Source organism: Schistocerca americana, chromosome 2 (genome assembly GCF_021461395.2).
Source record: "Schistocerca americana isolate TAMUIC-IGC-003095 chromosome 2, iqSchAmer2.1, whole genome shotgun sequence".
Taxonomy (NCBI): domain Eukaryota; kingdom Metazoa; phylum Arthropoda; class Insecta; order Orthoptera; family Acrididae; genus Schistocerca; species Schistocerca americana.
This window is the reverse complement of record NC_060120.1, coordinates 811,521,872-811,541,578: the sequence shown is the minus strand read 5'-3', so window position 1 is coordinate 811,541,578 and position 19,707 is coordinate 811,521,872.

Sequence of the window (19,707 nt, the reverse complement as noted above, 5' to 3'; positions counted from 1 at the left end):
ACGGACAGGAAGAAGATGCTGTGGTATGCAAATTATTAGCTTTTCAGAGCATTCACACAAGGTTGGCGCCGGTGGCGACACCTACAACGTGCTACAATGATGAAAGTTTCCAACCGATTTCTCATACACAAACAGCAGTTGACCGGCGTTGCCTGGTGAAACATTGTTGTGATGCCTCGTGTAAGGAGGAGAAATGCGTACCATCACGTTTCCGACTTTGATAGAGGTCGCATTGTAGCCTATCGCAATTGCGGCTTATCGTATCGCGACATTGCTCCTCGCGTTGGTCGAGATCCAATGAGTGTTAGCAGAATATGGAATCGGTCGGTTCAGGAGGGTAATATGGAACGCCGTGCTCGATCCCAACAGCCTCGTATCACTAGCAGTCGAGATGACAGGCATCTTATCCGCATGGCTGTAAAGGTCGAGCAGCCAAGTCTCGATCCCTGAGTCAACAGATGGGGATGTTTGCAAGACAACAACCATCTGCACGAACAGTTGGTCGAAGTTTGCAGCAGCATAGACTATCAGCTCAGACACCATGGCTGTGGTTACCTTTGACGCTGCATCACAGACAGGAGCGCCTGCGATGGTGAACTCACCGACGAACCTGTGTATATGAATGGCAAAACGTCATTTTTTCAGATGAATCCAGGTTCTGTTTACAGCATCACGATGGTCGAATGCCGGCCGTGCGGCCGAGCGGTTGTAGGCGCTTCAGTCTGGATCCGCGCGACCGCTACGGTAGCAGGTTCGAATCCTGCCTCGGGCATGGATGTGTGTGTTGTCCTTAGGTTAGTTAGGTTTAAGTAGTTCTACGTTCTAGGGCACTAATGACCTCAGAGCCATTTGAACCTTTTTTGATGATCGCATTCGTTGTTTTTCGACATCGCGGTGACCGCACATTGGAAGCGTGTATTCGTCATCGCCATACTGGCGTATCATCTGGCGTGATGTTATTGGGTGCCATTGCTTACAGTTCTCGGTCACCTCCTGTTCGCCTTGACGGCACTTTGAACAGTGGACGTTACATTTCAGATGTGTTACGACCCGTGGCTCTACACTTCATTCGATCCCTGCAAAACCCTAGGTTTCAGCAGGATAATGCACGACCGCATATTGTAGGTACTGTACGGGCCTTTATGGATACAGAAAATGTTCGACTGCTGCCCTGGCTAGCACATTCTCCAGATCTCTCACCAATTGAAAACGTCTGGTCAATTGTAGCCGAACATCTGGCTCGTCACTATACGCCAGTCACTACTCTTGATGATCTGTGGTATCGTGTTGAAGCTGCATGGGCAGCTGCACCTGTACACGCCATCCAAATTCTGTTTGACTCAATGCCCAGGCGTATCAAGGCCGTTATTACGGCCATAGGTAGTTGTTCTGGGTACTGATTTTTCAGGACCTATTCACCCAAATTGCGTGACAATGTAATCACATATCAGTTCTAGTAGAATATGTTTGTCCAATGAATGCCCTTTTATTACCTGCATTTCTTCTTGGTGTAGCAATTTCAATGGCCAGCAGTGTAGTTTCAAAGTCGTTCACCAACATATAGCGTAGTGGCGTAGCTACCAGAGCCCACTATCAGTGTCTGTCCATTAATAGGGAATGCTCACTGCCAGAGGCTTAGTGTGGTGCAGACGTATGAAGCAAGTAGGCAACCATGGCACGGAGACACACTCGTGCTTACTACTGCCAACTGAGCAGGCCTGAAAGAGGTCAGACTGTTGCCTTCCGAGTGATGGGATGATCGTTTCGGGAGAACTGCCATGCAAGTTAGACTTGCTACGTTAGTTGTACAACGACTCTGTTATCAGCGGTCTCGTGAATATTCTCACGTGCGTAGACGAGGATCTGGACGTCCAGGCAACACAGACGCCCGCCAGGATCATCGTATTATAAGGGCAGCAGTGGCGGATCTTACAGTTACCAATGCACAGATAAGGCGTGCAAGGTGGCTATAATTTCGCACCTTACTAGCATCCATCCGCATACTGTTGCGTGATCTACAAGCGCAATTAGGTATCATGTGATAGGTCGTACATCATATATATTAATACATAAAGAAGACTGACATTGTCACGTACGTCTTGTAAATAACTGCATGAAAGGTGACGGAGTGTCTTTATTATCATACTAGTAGAGGTTGGAACGACAGTGGAGATGAAACGGCACGCGGAACTCAAGCCCTGGGTGGAAGGCCCACACAGGTGTGTTGGTCCCGCTTAAACACAGAAAGTAGCAATACGGGCGTTGTGACAACTGAGCGCTAGGGCACAATAGAGTCGCGACCAGCCGGTGTTGTAGCCGGACGGAAAGGATTGTATTTCGGAAACAACGAAAATCTTGGACGCAGCTGAGAGGAACGAGGAAGCGTCACCTCGGAAACCACGCAGGCTGGGTTATTTCCAAGGATTTTTGCTCAGGAGAATACCATTGTACGAGTAAAGGTTTTGCCTCGCAAACTTTCCGCGCTGGACGAAAAATAACTAAAATATGGTTGGTCGGCGTTCGGAAGAATCTGTAGAGAGTGAGAATATTCCATGGTTTCGGGAATATGACTCGTTTTCGGTATTACGATGATGGGGAGCTGAGCCTTGCTGGGAGGCCAGCGGTGGAGAGACGAGGCCTTCCATTGTGAGCACCCGTGTGTGACAGTCGCTTCATATCAGCTTCGTTGGTGTGGAAGGGCTTACTGTCTTTGCCCTCAGGAGAGTTTATAGTTAGAACAGTTAGTCTCTGTACTGTTGCGAATCTATACGATTCTGGACTTCACATCCGGGTTGGAAGTCATCGTTGAGTACGCAGCGTTCAGTAATTGAGAACTTCTACCCATACTTACATTGAGATGTTATCTGAACTCCGTCCATGTGGCTGGGAGTTGGTGTTTCTCGTCTCTAGAGCACAGAGAGGAGAAGGCAGTATTAGAGTATGTTAGAGGATCGCTTTCTGCCGTCCTAATGTTTGAAAGAGTTTATTTGTGACTTGGATTCTTCCGTCGTCGCAGACGAGTACGAGAACCATCACTTCGATACACCGGACGCAGTACGTACGGTGATATCGCAAATTTCTTCGGCTTATTACGGCTATGAAAGCTAAACAGCTGTGATCACTTTATTTTTTTCCACTGAGGTTCCACACGACCGTAAATCATCTTTGGAAGTAGTGTTTTCTAGTGTTTGGTACATAGATGATGTCAGTCATTTCGCGTTATTGATATTAGACCGCGCAGTCGTAATAAGGGGCAATTGATTACTCGTTTTACTTACGAAATGTACAGTTCGTAATATAAAGGTTTTTTACTCTAAAATAAATATATAACCACGAACAACGTTTATCATTTAGTAGGATTAGTTGCCCCCCTCCCCCCCTCCCATAAATCATGGACCTTGTCGTTGGTGGGGAGGCTTGCGTGCCTCAGCGATACAGATAGCCGTGCCGTAGGTCCAACCACAACGGAGAGGTATCTGTTGAGAGGCCAGACAAACGTGTGGTTCCTGAAGAGGGACAGCTGCCTTTTCAGTAGTTGCAGGGGCAACAGTTTGGATGATTGACTGATCTGGCCTTGTAACACTAACCAAAACGGCCTTGCTGTGCTGGTACTGCGAACGGCTGAAAGCAAGGGGGAAACTACAGCCGTAATTTTTCAGAGGGCATGCGGCTCTACTGTATGGTTAAATGATGATGGCGTCCTCTTGGGTAAAATATTCCGGAGGCAAGATAGTCCCCCATTCGGATCTCCGATCGGGGACTACTCAAGAGGACGTCGTTATCAGGGGAAAGAAAACTGGCGTTCTATGGATCGGAGCGTGGAATGTCAGATCTCTTAATCGGGCAGGTAGGTTAGAAAATTTAAAAAGGAAAATGTATAGGTTAAAGTTAGATATAGTGGGAATTAGTGAAGTTCGGTGGCAGGAGGAACAAGACTTTTGGTCAGGCGAATACAGGGTCATAAATACAAAATCAAATAGGGGTAATGTAGGAGTAGGTTTAATAATGAATTAAAAAATAGAAGTGCGGGTAAGCTACTACAAACAGCATAGTGAAAGCATTATGGTGGCCAAGATAGACACGAAGCCCACGCCTACTGCAGTAGTATAAGTTTACATGCCAACTAGCTCTGCAGATGACGAAGAAATTGAAGAAATGTATGATGAGATAAAAGAAATTATTCAGGTAGTGAAGGGAGACGAAAATTTAATAGTCATGGGTGACTGGAATTCGGCAGTAGGAAAAGGGAGAGAAGGAAACGTACTAGGTGCATATGGATTGGGGGTAAGAAATGAAAGAGGAAGCCGCCTGGTAGAATTTTGCTCAGAGCACAACTTAATCATAGCTAACACTTGGTTCAAGAATCATAAAACAAGGTTGTACACATGGAAGAAGCTGGAGATACTGACAGGTTTCAGATAGATTATATAACTGTAAGACAGGGATTTAGGAACCAGGTTTTTAATTGTAAGACATTTCCAGGGGCAGATGTGGACTCTGACCACAATCTATTGGTTATGAACTGTAGATTAAAACTGAAGAAACTGCAAAAAGGTGGGAATTTAAGGAGATGGGACCTGGATAAACTGAAAGACCCAGAGGTTGTATAGAGTTTCAGGGAGAGCATAAGGGAACAATTGACAGGAATGGGGGAAAGAAATACAGTAGAAGAAGAATGGGTAACTTTGAGGGATGAAGTATAAGGCAGCAGAGGATCAAGTAGGTTAAAAGACGAGGGCTAGTAGAAATCCTTGGGTAAAAAAAGAAATATTGAATTTAATTGATGAAAGGAGACAATATAAAAATGCAGTAAATGAAGCAGGCAAAAAGGAATACAAACGTCTCAAAAATCAGATCGATAGGAAGTGCAAAATGGCTAAGCAAGGACAGCTAGAGGAAAAATGTAAGGACACAGAGGCATGTATCACTAGGGATTAGATAGATACTGCCTACAGGAAAATTAAAGAGACCTTTGGAGAAAAGAGAACCACTTGTATGAGTTCAGATGGAAAACCACTTCTAAGCAAAGAAAGGAAAGCAGAAAGGTGGAAGGAGTGTATAGAATGTCTATACAGGGCGATGTACTTGAGGGCAGTGTTATGGAAGTGAAGAGGACGTAGATGAAGATGAAATGGGAAATGTGATACTGCGTGAAGAGTTTGACCGAGCATTGAAAAACGTAAGTCGGAACAAGGCCCGGATTAGACAACATACCATTAGAACTACTGATAGCCTTGGGAGAGCCATCCTGACTAGACTCTACCATCTGGTGTGCAAGATGTATGAGACAGGCAAAACAGCCTCAGACTTCAAGAAGAATATAATAACTCCATTCCCGAAGAAAGCAGTTGTTGGAAGGTGTGAAAATCACCGAACTATGAGTCTAATAAGTCATGTCTGCAAAATACTAACACGAATTCTGCACAGACGAGTGGGATAACTGGTAGAAGCTGACCTCGGGGAAGATCAGTTCGGATTCCGTACAAATGTTGGAGGCAATACTGACCCTTCGACTTATCTTGGAAGATAGATTAAAGAAAGGCAAACCTATGTTTCTAGCATTTGTAGGCTTAGAGATAGCTTTTGACAATGTTGACTGGAATACTCTCAAATTCTGAAGGTGGCAAGGGTCTAATAGCGAAAGGCTATTTACAATTTGTGCAGAAACAAGATGACAGTTATAAGAGTCGAGGGGCATGAAAGAGAAGCAGTGGTTGGGAAGGGAGTGAGACAGGGTTGTAGCCTCTCCCCGATGTTATTCAATCTTTATATCGAGCAGGCAGTAAAGGAAACAAAGGAAAAATTTGATGTAGGAATTAAAATCCATGGAGAAGAAATAAAAACTTTTTGGTTCGCCGATGACATTGTACTTTTGTCAGAGACAGCAAAGGACCTGGAAGAGCAGTTGAAAGGAGTGGACAGTGTCTTGAAAGGAGGATATAAGATGAATATCAGCAAAAGCAAAACGAGAATAATTGAATGTAGTCGAATTAAATCAGGTGACGCTGAGGGAATTAGATTAGCAAATGAGACACTTAAAGTAGTAGAAGAGCTTTGCTACTTGGGCAGCAAAACAACTGATGATGCCTAGGTAGAGGGGATATGAAATTTAGACTGGCAATAGTAAGGAAAGCGTTTCTGCAGAAGAGTAATTTGTTAACAACGAGTATTGATTTAAGTGTCAGGAAGTCTCTTCTGTAATCATTTGTATGAAGTGTAGCCATGAATGGAAGTGAAACATGGACGATAAATAGTTCAGACAAGAAGAGAATAGAAGCTTTCGAAATATCGTGCTACAGAAGAATGTTGAAGATTAGATGGGTAGATCACGTAACTAATGCGGAATTACTGAATAGGATTGGGGAGGAGAGGAATTTGTGGCACAACTTGACTAGATGAATGGACCGGTTGGTATGACATGTTCACCAATTTAGTACTGGAGAGCAGCGTAAATAGTAAAATTTGTAGACTAAGACCAACAGAGGAATGCACTAAGCAGATTCACGAAGATGTAGGTTGAAGTAGGTACTTGGAGATGAAGAAGCTTGCACAGGATAGAGTAACATGGAGAGCATCTACCAGTCTCTGGACTGAAGACCACAACAACATTTATATAAAACAGTTTAATTTATGGAAAACAATTAATTCCATTCCTTTGTAGATTCTGGTTAACACTGAGGTCAGTAATAGGTGGGACCAATGTGTGCTCTCCTCTACCCCTCCATTCGATTTCAGTTCACTTGTTCATATCGGGGATACATCAGGACGACGTGCCACAACGGAGCCAACATCCCCAACTACTAAACTATAGCTAAAGTATTTCTTCTTGGGAAATGGAATATCCAAAAATCTACTTAAAAGCTTTAATGAATTCAACTTCCTCAGATCTGAAAAAGTATCCTTGCGGTGATAGAGTACGAAGAATTAAAGGATGATAATTATGGCCGATGACTTTTTCGTTTTGACTCAAGACGTTAGACAGTGACAAAGCAGCCATAGTTACTATCTACTTAACAAGTTACGTTTATAGCAGACTGAGAAGAGACAGTAAAGAAGGTGATCCTTTTGGAACCCTGTATGAAATAGCTGCACATACCATGTTCATGTAGAAACATTATAGCGGCCCTATGTAACTGAAAATAAATGAATGAATAAACTCTTCATCTATGTTCCAGAGAAAGACGCTCTTCCTTCATGCAATGAGCTGAGTGAATAATATGTCTCAACATACAGCCTGTCTGATTAGGCTGTCAGAACAAGAAAATCATCTTTTTTTTTGGGTATAACGAACGATCTTTGTCTATCAATGCTTGGAAGTCTTACACGTGACAAAATTCTTCCTCGTAATTAATGAGAGATGTCTGCCGGAACAACTACAAGCTAAAGAAACAAAAACACAGAGAAAAATGTTGCCCATGGTCAAAGAAATGCGCACTACTATTGTCACCCATGTAAAGCGTACCAGGCAACATTCGGAAATGTATTCCTACTTACTGTGGTGTACTGACACAAACGACCTTGAAAAGGTTCTTCAGTGGAACGTTCTCATTTACTTAAACGGTCAAGATTGTTTAGAGAAGTGCGTGAAGATTTACACGAACATGCCATCTAATCACAGCTTGAAATGAGTCTTTTATTTTTGGTAATATGTTATCATATATAACTGATGTACTGGCATGGGAACGATAGTAAGTCTAAAGAAAGAATTATTCAGTTTTTTATAGAAAAGATAGTAAGACAGGTTGCCAGTGGCGTAGAAGAAGCAGAATGTGAAAGTTGTGAGCGGTTGCGTTCTTAAAAACGACATAAGATGGCACTTGTAACATTACATGAGCTGGCATGTATGTGGGAGTACATCAACAAGGGATCGAGTTACCAGCTTTTACTCTGTGAACAACCGTTTATTTACCGTCTGCAATGAAATTTACTCGATTGCATTCAGTGATAATGCCTATTTTTGTATTTTATTATGCCCTAACCCACTTATATACTTCCCTTATGCAGGCTACTTGTCAATGTAAATATCACTGCTGTGGTTTGGGAGAGAATGAGGTACAGAAGCTGAGAGTTTTTGAACCAAAACTGTAAAAGTCAAGGTAATTTTCTTTTTGGTTAAATAATATAGCGCAGATAAAACAAAGAAGGCTGCGTAATATCGACAATCCTGCTTTGAGCCGGTGGGCATTTTCAACTGTGTCCAAAGCCATTCAAAGACTGTTTAGGATTGTCACAGACGCGTGTTTACACTTCGATAGAGGAAAAAGGGGAGCACTATCTTTCAGAACAGAGGGTTAAGAACCCGCGATCGCATGCCCATAAAGTGACGTACATTGAACATCACAGAGAGCTCCTATGGACTCACGTTTCGTCATTTCCTACAGAGAAAAGCCACTATTCACGGCACAGATCTTCAAAACAATAAATTTTTAGTAAATATTTTCCCAAATTGTAAGTCTACATCGACATCTACATGGATACTCCACAAGCCACCGTATGGTGCGAGGCGGAGGGTACTATGTATCACAACTGGTCATTTTTTCCCCTGTTCCACTCGCAAACGACTGTCTACATGCCTCCTGAAGGTCCCTAATTTCTCGTATCTTATCTTCGCTGTCCTTACGCGCAGTATATGTTGGCGGCAGTAGAATCGTTCAGGAGTCGGCTTCAAATACCGGTTCTCTAAATTTTCTCAATAGTGCCGCCCTCCCTCCAGGGATTCCCATTTGAGTTCCCGAAGCATCCCCGTAACACTTACGTGTTGTTCGAAACTACCGGTAACAAATCTAGCAGCCCGCCTCTGAACTGCCTCGATGTCCCCCATAAATGTACTTGGTACGGATCCCAAACACTCAAGCAGTACTCAAGAATAGGTGGCACCAGCCTCCTACATGCAGTCTCTCTCACATATGAACCACACTTTCTTAAATTCTCCCAATAAACCGAAGTCGACCATTCGCCTTGCCTACCACAGTTCTCACGTGTTTTCAAACGACTTCACTGTGTCAAGTAGGACAATACTCATACTGTATCCGAACATTATAGGTCTGTTCTTCCTATCCATTCGCATTAACTTACATTTTTACGCATACAGAGCTAGCTGCCATTCATCACACTAACTAGAAATTTGGTCTAAGTCGACTTGTGCCTTGCGACAGTCACTCAGATCGGCACCATACCGCACACCACAGCATCATCAGTGAACAACCGCAGATTGCTGCCCACCCTGTCCACCAAATCATTTATGCATCCAGAGAACTACAGCGGTCATTTCATACTTCCGTGGGACACTCCTGACGGTACCATTGTCTTTAATGAACACTCGCAATCGACGACAACATACTGGGTTCTATTACTTAAGTCTTCGAGTCACTCACAGATCTGTGCACTTACTCAATATGCCCGTACCTTCGTTAACAGTCTGCTATGAGGCACCGTATCAAATGCTTTCCGCAAAACCTAGAAATATGGAATCATCCTGTTGCCCTTCATCTATAGTTCGCAGTATATCGTGTAAGAAAAGGGCACGCTGAGTTTTGCAGGAGCGCTGCTTTCTGAAACTGTGCTGATTCGTGGGCGTAAGCTTCTCAGTCACAAGAAAGTTTATTGTATTCGAACTGAGAATATGTTCAAGGGTTTTGCAGTAAACCGAAGTCAGGGAAATTGGTCTGTAATTTTGTGGGTTCTTTTAGCTTACTTATATACAGGAGTCAACTGCGCTTTTTCTAGTCGCTTGGAACGTTGTGCTGGGTGAGAGATTCACGATAAATGCAAGCTAGGTAAGTGGCCAGTGCCGTGGAGCTCTCTTTGTACAAAATTGGGAGTCCATCCAGACATGGTTGTTTATTTGATTTCAAATCTTTGAGTTGTTTCTCTACGCCAGGGGTGCCTATAGGTATGCAGTCCATACGAGAGTCTGTCCGATGGTCAAATGACGTAGTGTTTGTACGCTTCTCCGGTGTGAACGACTTCTTCAAGGTGAAATTTAAAACTTCAGCTTTCGTTTTGCTGTCTTCAACTGCCGCACCATACTGATCAACAAGGAACTGAATGAAATTCTTAGACCAGCTTAGCGATTTGACATACGAACAAAATTTTCTCGGGTTCTCTGCCAGATCCTTTGCTAAGGTGTGACGTTGGTAGATGTTATATGCTTCGCGCATAGATCTTTTCACATACTCATGAAACTCTACTAACCTTTGCTTGTCGTTATTTGTGCATCCTCCCTTGAACTGTGAGTGCAACAGCCCCTACTTCCTCAACATTTCACGAATTTCGTTATTAAAACATGTAGGTCTTTCCCGTCCCTTATTCACATAACTCTACAGACTATGCCGGCATGGGTGGCCGAGCGGTTCTAGGCGCTACAGTCTGGAACCGGGCGACCGTTACTGTCGCAGGTTCGAATCGTGCCGTGGGCATGGATGTGTCTGATGTCCTTAGGTTAGTTCGGTTTAAGTAGTTCTGATTTCTAGGAGACTGATGACCTCGCGGAGGAAAGAGGTAGCCACTTGTTTCCTAATGGTGCTCACTTATGATATAACGCAAAAGAGAACTCTGACTATGGGTGTGACAACTGCGCCGGTCAGAATAAAAAGCGGATGTTTTTAGTGCCTTCAATCTACGCAGCGGTAAACAGTATGGTAGATGAAGTCAGTCTGAAATTTCTGGTGTCGGATCATTCGTACATCGCTTGTGACCGAGATTTCGGCACAATAAAGAAGAGAAAGAATGTTTCACAACCAATGGTCCTGCCGAAATAGTTGACATCACTAGAGGAGCAAAGAATGTACAGTCATTCAGTGTTGTAAAGATGACGGAGGAAGATTTTAATGATGTCGCCCCGGGTTGCGATACATCATGACATACAGCACCAGTGAAGCTCAGTTCCGCTTTTTGAATTAGAATTGTGAGGGATAAGGCTCCCATCATAGAAATAAAAGATTCATTTAATGAAATGGAACCGTTAAGGGAGGGTAAATCTGTCCAGAATATCTCTGTAGTTTATTCTCTACCAGCAGTTGGACGAAGGTCTATCATTAATGACGCTAAAAAAAAGGCCTCCTGAGTATGTTGGCCTATATGTCACGCATTTTATCTCTTTGCACACCACAATTATATTTCTTATATAAATGTAACAACTTGTAGTAAATATATTTCTAAAATAAATTTGGAGTCTATGTAATAGTTTTGTGAATACAACTTCGTATTTCGTAGCGTCAAAACCGTTTTTGCTTCCCTGTCAAATTTGCTTTTCATGAATTACTTCGTTCCCAATGTCGGCGCCTCATATTGTCTGGATAACAACATTTCCACCATTTCATTGCTCTTTCATTTCTTTTTATACACTATTGGATTTCAGCTCGATAGCCGCTTCAAATTATTAACTATCGTCATATGGCACCTTGTCACACTATGTGCCGTAGCACACATTAAGAACATCATATGCAACATTTGTCCACTCCCATGGCATGTCGCTGTGGCATATGTACCAGTGCCGTTGACTTCACCGTATGGTCAGATGTTACATATCATATTATTCGCTTGTGCTACCGCAAGCAATATGACTAAATTCCATAGGACACAACTAATTACTTCAAAATGGCTTTAGAGCTAAAAATGCTTTCCTGACGAAACGAAAATAAAGGAGCAGTCAAGTAGCTAAATTGTTAACATTTAGCCAAGCTGGAAGTGTGGCTCTCTAAAGAAAATAGCTGTACTGAGCCACAGTACGCAGACGGAAGAAAGATGTTGGAAGAAGAATTTGGGAATAACAAAAACAATCGTACAATGTGAGCATTCTTGACAGCAATTTATAAACTTGATTATCGATGATATACAAAACAGGAAAGAGGAGTGGTTAAAGCACTGGCGGGCTGGATTGAAAGAACCTATGAATCAAGAGATCGATTATTTAAGAATATCTTTCAGACGTAATGGGTGCTATGACGAAGTCACAAATCAGGCACTAAGAGATATGAAGCTTCTAGCGAAAACAGCAGATAAAATCATTAGAGATTTTGGTGTTATACCACAACTAGCAAAAATAATTCGTGAAAGTCTAATAAATAATAACACAAGTTAAATTTATGGGAGAAGTATCTCAGCCACTTGAAATAAAAAAGTGGTGTCGGACGAGGAGATGTGTTGAACCAATAAGTCTGTGTGGGGAACAAATGATTGTAGACGATTTAGCATACTTTCAGAAAATTTGACATAGGCATTTACTCAAACAAATCTGAAAAAAAAGATTAGATTTGCATCAAAATTTCAGCCGAAAATAAGAAATTCTTGACAAATTAAAAAGTGCACCAAAGCATGTAAAAACACAGATAGGTAAAATAGAACCATTTAGTAAATTTAAATGTCTTGGAGAAACGGTATAATAGACTAGAACATTTTGGAATATTCGTAAAAGTTAATAAAATGGAAAGAGATTATCGTATGACAAAAATTATCTAGAGCAAGGAATGTGTATTTAGAAAAACAAAACTAGAATGCTATACTACTGTGTTAAGACCAGAATGTTTATATGCATATGAACGTTCAATGACGAACTATAAGGTGGTCAGAATGGACGTACTTGAGAGGCGGATTGTTAGAAAAATAATGGGTATAGTACGAACTGCGGATGCCTAGAAAATGGAAACTAATGACGAAGTCTACAAAAATACAGAGAAAATATGAGTGGGGATCGAAAGAGATACCGGCGTGCGACTGTGAGGTTACTGTGGAAACAACACAGCATATGTATGCGTAAAGAGTTTCCGTTACGAAAATGTACTGCTGGATCCAGTGAACTCCATTTGGTGACACCAAAATCTGTGGACTGGTTATGAGCCTTAGTTGTTTATTTATAATATTTTTCTGTGTTTATTTGTTTGTTTATATTATGTGTATCTATTTTTATGAATATTTTACCTTATTTATAGGAGGTTCTTAAGTAGGAATGTAAAAGGATATCGTAAACCGTACGAATAATGATAATAATAATAATATCAATACAATAAGAAGAGCCAAAAAGAAACATTTTTAAGAATAATACACTAAATTTAGAACGCTTTCAAGGCAGAAGAAATAAGGAACTGGTAAGAACATGGAGAGAAGAAAGGAGAAGACAACATGGGGATAAATGTTGGAAAAAGTGAAACAAGAAAAGAAAGAAAGGAATTGATACTGTAACATGAAACTAGTTGGTTAATACGAAAACACAAAAAAAATCTACGTGGTAGCAGCAATAGTTTCCACCAGATTTGCAGATCTGCTACGAGGAGTATCAGCCTTATGAAAGAAAGAAATGTCAAAACACGAGAACGTTAAAGGTGACAAATTCGTTTTAAACTGGAAATTGAAAGGTTTCGGTAGTGACACTCGCAATAGCAGCATGCTTTCGTCTGAAAATGTCAACTGTGTCTCTGATGATGTCTCCAGCATTGGAAGACCGTACGTTTGGCATAGAAATGTGCCTTAGACCATGACCCATCCCGTGTTACAAAAAAATGTTAACTGTCCAGTCCAGGGCTGACTAGATCGTGGTATCTTTTTTTTAAAAAAAAGTGGTGCTTTTATGTTGTTGTCGAAACATCAGAGATGCCGTAAGAGCAATATTTAATCAGTGTTCCAGTGCACTTACCTGGGATTTGGACTAGTTCATATCTTCGAGATCAGGTGACGCAGCAGACTCGGCCCGCGTTACCCAGTTACAAGGTTCGTGACAGTTGTGCAGACACTGAATGCGTTGACAGTTCTGCAGATCCCACGACACTTCATGTAGACTTAATATTCTTTCTCTTCGTGAAAACATAACGAAGTTATCACATTCACACCTAACCTAGTATCTTCCTTACTTTCAGATTCGTTGGATCTGCCAACTGTCACCCGAATTTTCATACTGCAATGTAACCTAGACCCCACCAACACACGCAACGAAATTATCACGATCCCACCTAACCTAGACCTCGGTCTAAGTTACAGAAATCTAAAACTGGTAAAGGCAAAATAAATTATCACATAATGTGACAGTCGCAGTTTTTTGAATCTATCAACATTAAGCCCATGGGCCGCTTAGCTCCCAAGTGGTGTAGGATTATTCGTGTTTCAAGATGTTTAATAGTTTACAAAATTTTGCAGCAGTTTTTGTGTCACTTTCTTTTATCACATACGTTATCACAATAGCATTTTATAACTCGAGTTTACAGTTTCGACGAAATTTCTCCAGTTATAGAGCTGATATCAAGGCCTAAAGGAAATGACACCACTTTTGATACAAACAGGTAAAGGATTCTATTGGCTAAAAATCTGTGTATGGCAGTCAGTAACACTATATTTATATAATTTTTGTTACTCATCGTCAATACTACTATTTCCATTCAGTGGCCCAAGAACACACCGAAAGCAGTATTGTTGAACAGATGGAATGAGGTTCAAAAGTTCTTCCATGTCCTTCTTTTTCTTTGTAGCAGCCATTTGTCCTGTGCACAGTTTTCGTTGAGGTATGTTAGACAGAGGAAGCGCGAGTGCTTTCTTTAGATCTCAGCCTGAAGTCCAACTTGTGAAATTCCATGTACGTTGAAACTGTTTCCTTAAAAAAGGGTGTGAGTGGGGCATGATTTGGTACCGAATCCACTGCATCTTCAGCCGTGACACTGGGTCTTTTTCAGTGTCAGTCTTCCATTTGGTGACTTGACTTCAACAAGTTTGCCAAAGACAAGCAGTCATTGTTTGTCATTACGGTGACATGAATGGGATTTATTATTTTTTTTTTTTTTTTTTTCTTGATTTGGCACTATAACTGTACAAATCTTTGGGACAACTTATATGTCGTGTATTGCTGTAGTTTTCTAATGATGCACAAACACGATCACACCCGAGGTATGGTTGGCTCTGAGCACTCACTATGGGACTTAACTACTGAGGTCATCAGTCGCCTAGAACTTAGAACTACTCAAACCTTACTGATCTAAGGACATCACACACATCCATACCCGAGGCAGGATTCGAACCTGCGACCGTAGCAGTCGCGCGGTTCCAGACTGTAGCGCCCAGAACCGCTCGGCCACCGGAGGTATGAATGGCCACTTGCCATTTGGCTCTAATGTAGAACGTATTACAGCTGTCATGTTATATTGTTGAAAGTATCCAGACACATTGAACGGTTCCTTTTGATTTAAGGCAATGTGATGAATGGAAAACAGAGAACACCGACCAGCAGTGAATGACTGTGAATGTGATGGGAAATATTAGTTGTTGAATCCATTATCATCCCACGAACTGGTTCGCCGAAGCTGCTTGTATTATTGTAACTAACAATGAACCACACTGAACACAGTTCAAACACTATAACAAGTAAAATTCTATTACTGGAACAGCCAGAAGATTTAACATTCGCAGCGATTTGAGAAAATTCACAAAATAGCCGATATTATGGCGTAACTCCCAATTACACTACTTCAGTTGTCAACAGTCAGACGTCTCTGCTTGCAGGAGAAACTTGAGGTGCTACCTATGCGGTTACTATGCAGGTTGCAAATTACGCCATTTGCTCTGCTAACGGAATGCCTCCTGCTGAATGAGATTACGAACCTTTTTAAATAATAAGGGAAAGTGGAAATACACCACTTGAGCTGTAAGGGGCTCACATAACGGGCGATTAAAAAGTTTTCGTGTGAGAGGCGTGCAGACCAGAATCGGTACGACAATCAGGTAAAATCACCGTGAGCACTGAGGCAATCGTCCCACAGACGCAACAGGTAGAAGATATCCGCTTGGTAAAGCACCGTGTCTTGCTGCGTGAAGAAGTCCGTAACAGTCTACTGCCCGTCTTCATCCGACGACAGGAATCGTCGACCACTGGAGGCCTTTCTTAACTGACCGAAGGCGTAACAATCGCACGGGGAGAGATCAGGACTATAGAGTGGATGCTTGAATGTCTCCCACTTGAGTTGGAGCTAACTTCTAGTCTCTTCCAGACCGGCCGTCGTCCAGTATCGTATCGCGACCAACATGGAACTTGGCGCACCATTCCACAACGGTGGTTATCGATAGACTTGCTACCCCATACACATACGTCATTCTGCGATGGATGTCTACCAGTGTTAGTCCTTCGGAAGCCAAGAAAAGAATAACAGTACGGATATATTTGGCTATAACATCGCCATAGTTTGCATTTCAGTATTTGCCCCACGCACATAGGAAAGAGACGAATGCCACACTAATCCCTTCCCTAAATGCCGGTGCTTCTATACCGGCATCGCGCTACGCTGCTTATACGCTGCAGCAAGACAGCATATATATATATATACCTAAGGACGTCACACACATCCATGCCAGAGGCAGGATTCGAACCTGCAACCGTAGCGGGTGCGCCGTTCCAGACTGTAGCGCCTAGAACAGCTCGACTACTCCGGCCGGCCATAAAGCGAATATACATACATATATATATATATATATATATATATATATATATATATATATATATATATATATATATATATATATTCTAACAATAGAACCACTTGCAAAGTAGGTTAGAAATCAGATTAATAATGTTGCTCATGCGGCATATGTTCGCTTTATGGCCGGCCGGAGTAGTCGAACTGTTCTAGGCGCTACAGTCTGGAACGGCGCGCCCGCTACGGTCGCAGGTTCGAATCCTGCCTCGGGCATGGATGTGTGTGATGTCCTTAGGTTGGTTAGGTTTAAGTAGTTTTAAGTTCTAGGGGACTGATGACCTCATAAGTTAAGTCCCATAGTGTTCAGAGCCATTTTAACCATTATTTTCGCTTTATCGGGCAACAGCAAAGTTATTGACTGTGGATGGTATTGTCAGAATGGAAATAATGAAGTCACTGTAAAAAAGTCATTAATTTTGTCACTTATCTTGGATGGATTCCTACGTAGATTTCGTCGAAGTTGTTATGGCTCATCTTGTTGATTCTAGGGTGATTCCACTTTGACTGCTAGAAGGTCCAGATCTGTATTTTAGCAATATTTGAAGACCTAACAAGTGCGATTTTCAGGAAATTCTTAATGATCAAACAATCCCACATGAGAACAGTAGTATGGTAGAAATAATTTTTGACTTGGTGTTCATTATCCACATTTTTATTAAACTTCTTGTAAATTCACATATACTTCTTAGTTGTCACATCATCAAGAAAACAGTTTTGTATCAATCTTCATATATTTAATTTTCTCTTTAACAAAACACAAGACTTGACTGTTCTTTTAAAAAGCGAAATAACAACTTAACTTCTGCAAACTGAAACAAAGACTGCCCTGTGCGTATTCGCGCCAAAACAGTTACAAGTGAATCAAAGATTATGACAGTCTCATAGAAATGAATACACATAAGAACCATATCACTGCAATATATCGATATATCGGAGTACCTGTACATTAATAAAACCAAATGCGAATATTGTCACAAAAATATGTCTGTTCCTTCGCAGAAAAGTAGTAAGATATTACTGGTATCGAGAACTGGGGTTGGAGTGCCGTAATGGTCACGTAAATAAAGAATCATTACAATATATTGAAATTAAATCGTAGTAACACCTGTCGTAGACTAAAGCATGCTGTGTCTCATTGGCAGACAGATTCTTTAGTATGTCGGTATACTGTCTGCGGAAAGACTGCTTATCGCAGGTTGAGCCCCAGTCTCTGAACAAATTCTCCGCAGAAGTGTCACAAGTGGTCCAGCCTCCAGCTTACGGGAAGGAAGGCCCGCGTGGGACGGGACAGTGGGGCAGTGAAGCGGCCGGGCGGGCGGGTGATGGGAGGTTCCCCGGCCGCCTGTCCGCCTGTCAGAAGTGAGCGGGCGCCGGCGGGTGGCTGCGCGGCCGCCCCCACCTCCCACCTCGGCGCGAGTGTGCGCGCAGGCGACAGCGGCCACGTGGCCGGCACGTGCTCGGCACGTGGCGCGCGGGCGCGGGCGCAGGCGCCGGTAGGCGGTGACCACTGGTCAGTCGGCCCCGCCCCGCCCTCCCCCTCTCAAGGTCGCCACCCCGCCGGACCGCAAATTCGCGAATAAAACTGCCATTACCCCCGCCAGCGGCCGGCCGGCGCCGCCCGCGGACGGAAATCGTGCGCGCCCGGATAAATCTCTGCGCGGCCGCCGGGGTGGGAGGCCGGAAAAAAAGGGGGAAAATGTTGACACGGGGGAGTGGCTGCGGCGCCGCGGGAAAAAGCGAAAAAGAGGTGGAGCCGCCGGATAGGGAAACGGCGATTGACGGCGCAGCGGAAGCGATCGGCGCGCGCCACCGGCGGGCCTCTCATGCTCCACTCGGCGCGAAATGTGCGTGAGAATGCGGCGTGCGAGGGCCCCGCACCCAGGCGAGAGAGGAGAGGCCGGCCCCCAGACATCAGCTGTGCGTGCTGCGGTCTGGGGAAACCAATCGGGCTGCAACTGAGGCAGGTAGTATTCCGTGCAAGGAACGGAAATCTTCATACGTTGATTATTTAATCACTTGTTTGGCTCATCAGCGCTGCCCTCAGAGAGCTATATTGAATTATGTGAATTTTGAAGAGAATAATATACTCGGATCAGGGCAACCCTTCATCAGCTCAGTTTCCTTGTTTAAGGCTGTAGATGGAATATGCCAGCTGATACCAAGACGTGACAGTACACATAATGGGCAGCACAACCGTTGTAGTACATCTCGCACATCTGCGGCTATAAGACAGTGATTTCTGCGCAGCATTAACAAATCTCAAACATAATAACACAATACATTAGGGAACAGCTATAGCAGAGAATGTAATAGGTAAAGAAAAGGAAACTGACGAAGATGATACACCAGACGATATTCTGCAAGAAGAATTTCAGGAAGCTATTAAAGATCCACAGGAGAGCAAAGCAATGGGTACTGAAGACATTCCTGAAGAACCAAGCAGAAATTCAGAACTCTTTGTACTCAGGACAGCCACAGCGTGGATGTATCATTTTGGAGGTAAGGAACTTGAGATGCCTGTAAATGACGAACAGGTGTTGCTTAATTGTACATAGTCCCATAGATGGTCACATACGGTTGGTTTACGGTCACTTTTTCTGTTAATGCGTTCCTGTTAGCTCACACAGATACTGGTACTTATGGTATCACAGAAGCATCCTATGTTGTTTTATGCTATTTTTCAATTTACGTTGCCGCGCGGGATTAGCCGAGCGGTGTAAGGCGCTGCAGTCATGGACTGTGCGGCTGGTCCCGGTGGAGGTTCGAGTCCTCCCTCGGACATTCGTGTGTGTGTTTGTCCTTAGGATACGTTAGGTTAAGTAGTGTGTAAGCTTAGTGACTGTTGACCTTGCAGTTAAGTCCCATAAGATTTCACACACACACACAATTTACGTCACTACGTAGCGGTAAATAGCTGACTATGAACGGTGGGTCATCCCATTCTCCCTTTTTCCTTGATCAGAACATGACTTTTTTGCACCTGATGATGCAGCTAAAATGCTGCGAAACCGGTCGTGCTTATAAATAAAGTACTTACAGCTGAAGTGGTCTTATCTCCAAAATGTTAACCAAGAATACTTCTGACAGCATGAAAATGAAGCTGCTGAAAATGGTTGGGTCCATCCATAATCAGAAGAGGTACCAGAAATGCATCGTGCTTTCCATAACGAAGAAGGAGGCAGCTACAAAATGTGAACAGTACCGAACGTAAGACTCCATATGAAATGTACCAAAACCTCCCGTAACGATAATACTGAGG